The sequence below is a fragment of the Sturnira hondurensis genome, unplaced genomic scaffold (assembly GCF_014824575.4).
Source record: "Sturnira hondurensis isolate 20B ecotype Veracruz unplaced genomic scaffold, ASM1482457v3 Scaffold0022752, whole genome shotgun sequence".
NCBI lineage: Eukaryota > Metazoa > Chordata > Mammalia > Chiroptera > Phyllostomidae > Sturnira > Sturnira hondurensis.
Window position 1 is genome coordinate 114,466 of NW_028095383.1, and position 11,334 is coordinate 125,799.

Below are 11,334 nucleotides of genomic sequence, written 5' to 3' on the forward strand. Positions count from 1 at the left end.
AATAAAATATTGGCAAATCACATCCAATAATACATCAAAAAAAATCATATACCATGACCAAGTGGGATTCATCCCAGGGATGAAAAGATGGTTCAATATTTGTAAATCAGTAAATGTAATACACCACATAAACAAAAGCAAACACAAAAACCGCATGATCATATCAATAGACGTGGAAAAAGCTTTTGATAAGGTACAACACTCATTTATGACAAAAGTACTCAGAAAAATGGGAATAGAGGGAGCATTCCTCAATATAATAAAGGCCATATATGAAAGACCTACAGCCAACATCATACTCAATGGGCAAAAACTAAAATCCTTTCCACTAAGATCAGGAACAAGACAAGGTTGCCCACTTTCACCACTTCTATTCAATATAGTATTAGAAGTTCTAGCCACAGTGATCAGACAAGAAAAGGAAATAAAAGGCATCCAAATCGGAAAGGAGGAAACAAAACTGGCATTGTTTGCAGATGACATGATAGTGTACATGGAAAATCCTATAGCCTCTACCAAAAAAATTCTCAAACTAATAAATGAATTTGGCAGAACAGCGGGATACAAAGTCTCAGGAGTGTTTAGTGTCAAGTTTCTCCACCCTGGTTTTGCCATTGATTTGAACCTTGTGTGTTCTATCTTAGAGAAATTCCTTGCTGCTTCTGATTTATTGATAGGACTCTTGTGAAGGTTTTTTGGCAACTATGGATTCATATATAAAATATACATGTGTATATGAATATAACGTATATATTTTCTGTCATTTTAATGGAATTTTGAGCATAGGAGGCAGATACTTATGCTGAGAAAATAAAACGGGGAGACTGGCATTAGAGAGCATCTCACAGGGAACAGCTGTATTTTTAGCAAATAAATTTGAGCTTCCAGGCATCAAAGTGGGCACTGACTGTTACCTGTGTTTTAACTTATGTTGAACTTACTGAAGTCATAAATATAAATGATTTGTGTTCCCCAAGCCTTTAATATATAACTTACATGTCATGTTACTGTATTTATAAGTCTAGATATACCTTATCTGCAGCATGACTAACTTTTATTTGTTCTTGTACCCATGCTAAATTAACTTGTCAGAAATTCTCCTAAATATTTAACATGCTAAATTAACTCATCAGAAATTCTCCTAAATATTTAACATCATTTACAAATGTGATTAATTTCATCCTGTTAGCTTGGGCATTTTTGCCCATAATTACAAATTTGATTCTCATTGGTGCTTCAAACATCTGACAAGAAACAGAATTGCTAAGCTCTGAAACAGTATTTAGAAACCCAGTAAGTCTGGCATTATTGACTAATCTAGAAATTTTTAAACATTCAGTTTTAATCTAAATCAACCAATTTCTCTTACTTTTATTTTTATTTTCTCAACTTTAAAAAATTTTTAAGTATCTGTTATTGATTATGCTATTGCAGTTTCCCAATTTTCTCCCTTTATCCCCTCTCCACCTTGACTCTCAAAACCCTCCAGCATTCCACCCTTCTCATGTTCATGTCCATGGGTTGTACATATAAGTTCTTTCAGTCCTCTGTTTCATATACCATTTTTTTATTTTTCCCTGTCTATTTTATGCCTACTAATTATGCTTCTTCTCTGTACCTTATCCCCGCTATTCCTCCCTTCCCCCTCCCCACTGATATTCCTCTGTGTTGTGTCAATTTCTTTGATTCTATTCCTGTTCAGGTTGTTTGCTTAGTTTTTGTTTACACTGTTTTTCTTTTATTTTAGGTTCATTTGTTGATAGTTGTGAGTTTGTTGTCATTTTACTGTTCATATTTTTTATCTTCTTTTTTCTTAGATAAGTCCCTTTAACATTTCATATAATAAAGGCTTGGCAATGATGAACTTCTTTAACTTGACCTTATCTGGGAAGCACTTTATCTGCCCTTCCATTCTAAATGATAGCTTTGCTGGATAGAGTAATCTTGGACACAGGTCCTTGCCTTTCATGACTTTGAATATTTCTTCCAGCCCCTTCTTGCATGCAATATTTCCTTTGAGAAATCAGCTGATAGTCTAATGGGCACTCCTTTGTAGGTAACTGTCTCTCCTTGCTTCTTTTAAAATTCTTTCTTTGTCTTTAATCTTGGGTAACTTGCTGATTATGTGCCTTGGTGTATTCTTCTTCGGGTTCAACTTCTTTGGGACTCTCTGGGCTTCCTGGGCTTCCTGGAAATCTATTTTCTTCACCAGATTGGGGAAGTTTTTCTTCATTATTTGTTCAAATAAGTTTTCAATTTGTTGCTCTTGTTCTTCTCCTTCTGGCACCCCTCTAACTCAGATATTGGAAAGTTTCAAGTTGTCCAAGAGGTTCCTAAGACTCTCTTTTCTTTTCTGAATTTTTGTTTCTTTGTTTTGTTCCAGTTGGATGTTTATTTTTTCCTTTTGTTCCAAATCATTGCTTTGAGACCTGGTTTCCTTCCTGTCACTGTTGGGTCCCTCAATATTTTGCTTTATTTCACTTTGGGTATCCTTCATTTGTTTTTTCATTTTTCAACCCAGCTCAATGAGTTCTGTGAGCATTTTGATTACTAGGGCTTTAAATTCTCCATCAGATAGGTCAGCTATTTCCTCATTGCTTAGTTCTCTTTCTGAAGTTTTGCTCTGTTCTTTCATTGGGGCCACATTTCTTTGTCTTGGCACACCTAATAAGTTTAAGGGGTTGGGGCCTCAGGTATTCACCTGGGCAAGGCAACCCTCTTTGTTGCACTGTGGCATTGCCTGTGGGGGTGGGGCCAGAGAGGGAACAGTGCACCTTGCCTGCTCCTCTCTAGTGTACCTTCCAATGGACTCTTGTGTGAGACGGGATTTTTCCCACCATGGCAACCACCATAGTCCACAGTTAGCTCTCAGTCTTAGTTTTACCTTTAACCAGCCCCAGCCTATGAGGTCCACCACCTCACTGTGGTTTTTCTGAGTCAGCTTGTGCAGTCTACCGCCTTACCAGTCTGGTTGTTCTGGTTGATTTTTTCTTTAATTCTTTGGTTGTTGGAGTTCTATGCAGTTTGATTTTTCTGGCACTTTTGCTTGTTTATTGATTTTAGATTGGTTGTTATCCTCCTGTTGGTTGTGTGAGGAAGTGAAGGGTTTCTATCTATGCCTCCATCTTGGCTAGAACTTTCTCTTAAATATTTTTAGTCCCAAATCTTAGATCAATCAAACTCTTACCCAAACTTTCAGCCTGTTTCACCTGTTTGTATCCTGGAAACTGAAAGCAGCAGTAGAAAAAGCATGCACAGTTATGCTTATTGGTTTTGCTTTAAATTTATGTCCACAGATCTCTAGCACTCTGCTAGTACTGCCCTCTAATATTACATTTTCTTAATATACTTACTCTTCTGTTTTCCCACATCACCTTTTCTTTTTTGGAGGAGAATGGTCATTAATTTATTAGCCTTTCCTCTTTTAAAATTATTTTTCTTTTTAAATTATTTTCAATTGTGGTAACATAAACATCATGTAAAATTGATCATCTTAATCATTTATAAATGTCCCAGATAACTCTTCACAGCTTGTCTCTCCATACTCTCAACGGATGATCTCACTTACTAAGTAATTATGAATATTAGAAGCAATTAGAAGGGAATGACTTTTTCCTTTCCACTGCCAGATTTACCAACCTACCTGCCTCTGTGCCCATTCCATCTGCTTCCCTCCTCTTACAGTGGAAGAATTATCCATGCTCCCATGGACCCCAGCACCCTTACCTGCTCAAGGACTGTGTTCCCCGTATTATCCTCATCCTCTCCTCCTCACTGACTTTTCCCTTTACTTCCACCAGCATACAAAAGTGCTATCTTTAAAAATACAAAAAAGACAAAGTGTTCTCTGGCTTTCCCTCTCCTTCCAGCTACTACCCCATTACAGGAAAAAGTCTCTCAAAGAGCTGTCCAGACCTGCTTTTTTACCACCTTCCTTCCTATTTCCTATTCTCTCTTTAACCCATCTCAATACTTCTTGCAAAGGCCTCCTGGCTTAAAGAGCTCCACTCCACCCTCCAGCTGTGCCTTCTCTGACCTGAACATGACCATCTAGAATTTTCCCCCTTCCCAGACCTCACCTAGAGTGTCTAGATCCCTGGTTTCCTTCTCTAAATGGTCCCAAACCATCTCCTATGGCCTATGAGGGGCTGTTCCTTAAAAACAAAAAGTATAGTGTATGTATCTCTTCCTTGAGAATGGCTGTTTACTAGCATAGAGGGCTTAGAAATGGTGTGTAAGTGGAGTTAAATGTTCATTCTGGAAGGAGGCAAGCAGGACAGGAGACCAGCTCTCTCTATGCCAGTTCACCATGGTAAGGAACACAAGGAATTGGAGAATTTTTAATTTAAACCTCATTTTTTATAGATGATGACTATGTATTTGTCAAGAAAGGAAGATAATATTTTATCTAGCAGTTTGCTTGTTTAAGGGATAACATTTAAACATAGTGTGTAGACCTCTACTTGTACTTTTAGCCCTACAACTTCCCACTCCAATCTGATTTTTATGAGTACTATGCAACCTCCCTCAAATGACCAAGTCTCCATCAGCATCTTTCTCAACCTCCCATCAGCATTCAACACAATCAAACTTTTGTGTTATGGGACACTCCACTCTTGGTCTGCCTCTTTCTCCTCTAGTCCTCTTCCTACTTCACCTAAACATTGGAATGCCCCAAGGTTCAGGTCTCCAACATCTCTCCAATTAGTCTTTGCCTTTGGTAGCTCAGATCTCATGCTTGTAATAACCACTTTCAGTTTTTTATTTCCAGCTGTCTACTTGTCATCTCCACTTGGGTATCTGATGGGCACCCCAAATTTTGCAAGTCCAACCTAGAATGCTTGAGTCCTTCTCAATAGACTGTCCTTCCCATGATCCCATCCCCCAATATCTTACCATCACCTCAGTGTTTGGTCCAAAACCCTAGAAAATCTCTAATTTCTGATTGCCTCACATCCCATATCTCACTCATCTGGAATTAAGTTCTTTGGAACCCCCTGTAAAACATATCTCCTGACTCCTCATTTCTCTCTACATATACACTGTCATCTTCCAAGTCAAGTCATCTTCTATCTTGACTATATAAGGGGCCTCTCTGTGTCCTGCCTGCTTCTACTCATTGCTTTCTTCACTATAGACTATGAACCTTACACAGCCTTCATGGGCTTCCAGAATCATAACTCAGATCACATGACACCCCTGCTCAAATCTTTCAATGACTGTACCTTCACACTAATAATAAAATCCAGACTCTCCAACATTGTCTACCTACAAGGTGCTCTATGACCTGACCTTGCTTTCTCTTGACTTCCTCCCCCATCACTCACTGCATCCAGAAGTAGTGCTGCCTTGCACACTCAGGAACATACTAAGTTCACCTCTGCCTCCAAGACTGTGTACACTCTACTCCCTGTGTACAGACTGCTTTGCTTCTTCATGGTTCTCTCCTTCATACATTTTAGACCTCTGATCAAATACCTCCTCTGAGACATCATCAGTGTAAAGTACACCCCCTTTCATATCTCTCATCTTACCGGGTTTATTTTCTCTTTTAGAAACATATTATTTCTGTATTTCTTTGTTTGTTTTCTGTGTCTGTCTCTGCTGAGAACTTACAATCCACTAAGACAGGACTTTACCTGCCCTTTTTATTATTCTATGCCCAGTGCCTAGAATAGTGCAATAATTTGATCAATACATTTCAAAATAAATGTGCATTACATATGTAAAATTCTTTTAAGGGTTTCATATAGCTCAAATAATATGTGAAAACCACAAATGATCACAAGGACTATAAACATTTACTACTGAACCTAACACAAGGGTATTAATACCACAGGTTTCACTTATCTGTTCATTGTCCCTACACTTGTTTTTATACTTTCCCATATTTGTAAAGTCACTATCCAACTAAAAAAGCTAAATTATCATCCTACATCACCTGAGGTTACAAACTCAGAAACTTCAGTCACAGATCATAGACTTAAACAAGGGAGATGAATATATGCATATCAAGGGGGGTAATGTCAGTCCTATTTCAACAGTCTTTTTTTTTTAACTACAGTTTACATTCAATATTATTTTATATTAATTTCAGGTGTACAGCATAGTGTTAAACAATCATATACTTTCCAAAGTGGTCCGTGATATTTCCAGTACCCACCTGGCACCATACATAGTTATTACCATTTCAACACTCTTGACCCATTCTCATGGTTAAGCTGGACCCGATCTGTCCCCTGCAGACATTAAGCCTCTGTCTTTCACTGAATTTAATATAAAATTCACAACCTAAGGATCATTTATTTTTCTTTCTTTTTTCCCTTTTCATTGAATTTATTGGGATGACACTGGTTAACATAATTATACAGGTTTCAGGAGCACAATTCTACAGCACATCATCTTTACACTGTATGGTGTGCTCACTACCCCAAGTTAAGACCCTGTCCATCACCATTTATCACCCTTATACCCTTCTTCACCTCCAACTTCCCCCACCCCTGGCAATCACCACACTGTTGTTTGCGTCCATGAGTTTTCTTTTTCCTATTTTTTGCCCAAACTCTCCACCCCACTTCCCAGCTTCCCACTTCCCCTCTACTGCTGTCAGCTTTCTCTCTGTCTAGGAGTCTGTCTCTATTTTACTTGTTAGTTCCTTTTGTTCATTAATTTCTGCATCTGAGTGAAATCAGATGGTACTTGTCTTTCTCTGACTGGATTATGTGACTTAGCACAATGCTCTCCAGGTCCATCATCCATACTATCACAAAAGATAAGATTTCCTTATTTTTACATCTGAGTAATATTCCATTGTGTAATATACCACAGCTTTTTTACCCACTCATCTGCTGATGGACACTTGGGCTGCTTCCAAATCTTGACTAGTGTAAAGAATCCTGCCATGAGCATATGGGTGCATATATTCTTTCAAATTAGTGTTTTGTGTTTCTTCAGATAAATGCCAAGGAGTGGAATCATTGGGTCATAAGGCAGTTCTAATTTTTAATTTTTTGATGTATCTCTATACTGCTTTCCATAGTAGCTGCATCAATCTGCATTCCCACCAACAGTCAATAAATATTTCCTTTTCTCCACATCCTAACCAACACTTCGTGTTTGATTTATTGTTAACCACTTTGACAGATGTCAGGTGATATCTCATTGTGTTTTTAATTTGCATCTCTCTGATGATTAGTGACATTGAACATCTTTTTAAATGTCTATTGGCCATCTGTATTTTCAGGTACTTTGCTTAAAAATAGTAAGTTCCAAATAAATTTTGGATATTGACCCTTATCGAATGTATCATTGGCAAATATATTCTCCCATTCGGTGAGTTGTCTTTTCGTTTTCTTGATGGTTTTCACTGATGTGCAAGGACTTTTTAGTTTGATGTAGTGCCATATGTTCATTCATCTTTTGTTTCCCTTGCTTGAGGAGATATAGCAGAAAAAATATTGCTGCAAGAGATGTCCAAGATTTTACTGCCCATGTTTTCTTCAGGATTTTTATGGTCTTGAATCTAACATTTAAATATGTAATTGATTTCGAGTTTATTCTGAATGGTATAAAATAAGTAGTGTAGTTTCATTTTTTGCATGGTATCTGTCCAATTTTCTGAAAATTATTTATTGAGTAATCTATCTTTACCCCATTGTTATGTTCTTGCCTCCTTTCTCAAGTATTAATTGACCATAAGGGTGTGAGTTTATTTCTGGACTCTCTATTCTGTTCCATTCATCCATATGTCTTTTTATGCCAGTACCATTCTGTTTTCATTATCTTGGCCTTGGACTACAGTTAGTTAACAGATAGCATGATTCCTCACACTTTGCTCTACTTTCTGCAGATTGCTGTGATTATTCAGGTTCTCTTGTGATTCCACATAAATTTTTGAAATATTTGTTTTAGCTCTGTAAGGATGCTATTTGTATCTTGACAGAAATTGCTTTGAATCTAAAGATTGTTAGGGTAGTATGGACATTTAATGATGTTAATTCTCCTTTTCATAAATATGGTATATGCTTCCACTTATTTGTATTTTCTTTTTTTATTGTTTTGGGTTAATATATTAATTGTAATATTCTTTTAAAAATTTTTATTTTAATCGTTGTTCAAGTACAGTTTTCTGTCTTTTACTCCCATCCCAGCCCACCCTGCCAGTACTCCCCACGTCCCTCCCGTTTCCATCCCCCTTAGTCTTTGTCAATGTGTCCTTTATACCTGTTCCTGGAAGCCCTTCTTCCCCCTTTCCCCTGAAATTCTGGTCCCTGTCTGCCTGTTCTCTATTTCAGTGTCTTTGGTTATATTTTGATTGCTTCTTTGTTTTGTTGTTTAGGTTTCTTTTTTGTCATTTATTAAATTATTTTTCAAGTACAGTTTTCTGTCTATTACTCCCGTCCCATCCCACCCCCCAGTACTCCCCCCTCCCTCCCATTTCTACCCTTCTTAGTTGTTGTCCATGTGTCTTTTATATTTGTTCCTCTAAATCCCTCCTTTATTTCCCCTGAAATTCCCTCCCCTTTCCCATCTGGTCGCTGTCCCCCTGTTCTCTATTTCAGAGTCTTTGGTTATATTTTGCTTGCTTGTTTGTTTTGTTGTCTAGTTTCCTGTTAAAGGTGAGATCATATGATATTTGTCCTTCAACACCTGGCTTATTTCACTCAGTATAATGCTTTCCAGTTCCATCAATGCTGTTGCAATGGGAAAGAACTCCTTTCTTTCTGCCGCATACAATTCTATTGTGTAAAAGTACTATAGTCTTTTGATCCATTCATTTACCGATGGGCATGTAGGCTGCTTCCAACTCTTGGCTATTGTCGATTGTGCTGCTATAAACATTGGTGTGCACAGGTTCTTTTGGATTAGTATTTCAGGGTTCTTAGGATATAATCCTAGCAGTGGAATTGCTGGGTCAAAGACAGATCTATTTTTAGTTTTCTGAGGAAATTTCATACTGTTTTCCACAGTGGTTTTACCAATCTGCAATCCCACCAACAGTGAACCAGGGTCCCCTTTTCTCCACAACCTCTCTAACACTCGATGTTTGTTGCTTTGTTTATGATGGTCATTCTGACTGGTGTTAAGTGGTATCTCATTGTAGGTTCAATTTGAATCTCTCTGATAGCTAGTGATATTGAGCATCTTTTCATATATCTCTGATTCTCTGTATGTCCTCCTTGGAGAAGTGTCTGTTCAAGTCCTTTTCCCACTTTTTAATTGGGTTGCTTGTCTTCTTAGAGTGGAGTTGTGTAAGTTCTTTGTATATTTTGGAGATTAAACCCTTGTGTCAGGTACAATTGGGAAATGTGTCCTCCCATACAATTGGTTGTCTTTTTATTTTAATACTGATTTCTTTAGCCATGCAGAAGCTTTTTATTTTGATGAGATCCCATTTGTTTGTTCTTTCCTTTATATTCCTTGCTCTAGGGCACATATCAATAAAAATGTTGCTGTGTGAAATATCTGAGATTTTCCTGCCAATGTCCTCTTTTAGGACTTTAATGGTGTCATGACTTATATTTAAGTCTTTTATCCACCATGAATTTATTTTGGTGTATGGTGTAAGTTGGTATTTGACTTTCATTTTTTTGCAGGTAGCTGTCCACTTCTCCCAACACCATTTGTTGAAGGGGTTATTTTTAGTTCATTTTATGGTGCTGCCCCCTTTGTGAAATATTAATTGACCATAGAGACTTGGGTTCATTTCTAGGCTCTCTGTTCTGTTCCACTGGTCTATGTGACTGTTTTTATGCCAGTACCAGGTTGTTTTGATTACAGTGGCCTTGTAATACAGTTTAGTATCAGGTATTGTGATCCCTCCTACTTTGTTCTTCTTTCTTAACATTGCAGCTGCTATTCGGGGTCTTTTATGGTTCCATATAAATTTTTGAAGTGTTTGTTCTATGTCTGTGAAATATGCCATTGGTACTTTAATAGGTATTGCATTGAATCTGTAAATTGCTTTGGGTCGTATGGACATTTTCATGATGTTAATTCTTCCAATCCATGAACACAGTATATGTTTCCATTTGTTTGTGTCTTCCTTGATTTCTTTCATCAGTGTTGTGTAGTTTTCTGCATGCAAGTCTTTTACCTTCTTGGTTAGGTTTATTCCTAAGTATTTTAATTTTCTTTTTGCTATATCAAATGGGATTTTTTTCTTGATTTCTGCTTCTGCTGTTTCATTGTTGGTATACAAAAATGTCTTTGATTTCTGGATATGGACTGTGTAACCTGCTGTTTTGCAAAGTTCATTTATTAGGTCAAGCAGTTTTTGGGTGGAGTCTATAGGATTTTCCATGTACACTATCATATCACCTGCAAACAGTGATAGCCTTGTTTCCTCCTTTCCAATTGGATGCCTTTTATTTCCTTTCCATCTGATCGCTGTGGCTAAAACTTCCAATACTATATTGAATAGAAGTGGTGAAAGTAGACAACCTTGTCTTGTCCTTGATCTTAGTGGAAAAGATTTTAGTTTCTGCCCACTGAGTATGATGTTGGCTGTAGGTCTCTCATATATGCCTTTATTATATTGAGGAATGCTCCCTCTATTCATACTTTGCTGAGTGTTTTTATCACAAATGGGTGCTGTACCTTATCAAAACCTTTTTCCACATCTATTAATATGATCATGTGATTTTTGTCTTTGCTTTTGTTTATGTGATGTATTACATTTACTGATTTGCAAATATTGAACCATCCTTGCATCCCTGGGATGAATCTCACTTGGTCATGGTGTATGATCTTTTTAATGTATTGTTGGATGCAGTTTGCCAATATTTTGTTGAGTGTTTTAGCATCTAAGTTCATCAGTGATATTGGCCTTAAATTTTCTTTCTTTGTTGTGTGTTTATCTGGTTTTGGTATTAGGATGATACTGAGTTCATAAAAAGAGTTTGGAAGTCTTCCATCATTTTGGATATTTTGGGCTAGTCTGTGAAGGATAGGGGTTAGCTCTTCCTTAAATGCTTTGTAAAATTCTCCTGTGAAACCATCTGGACCAGGGCTTTTGTGTGTTGGGAGATTTTTGATTACTGCTTCAATTTCATCTGCTCTTATTGGTCTGTTCAGGCTTTCTCCTTCTTCTTCATTGAGTTTTGGAAGACTATAGTTTCCTAGAAATTTGTCCATTTCACGTAGGTTTTCAAATTTCTTGGCATACAGTTCTTCATAGTAGTTTCTTATAACGCTTTGTATTTCTGTAGTGTCAGTTGTAATGTCCCCTGTTTCATTTCCGATTGTGCTTTTTGGGTCCTCTCTCTTTTTCTCTTGATGAGCCTGCTTAAAGGCTTGTCTACTTTGTTTATCTTTTCCAAAAACCTACTCCTG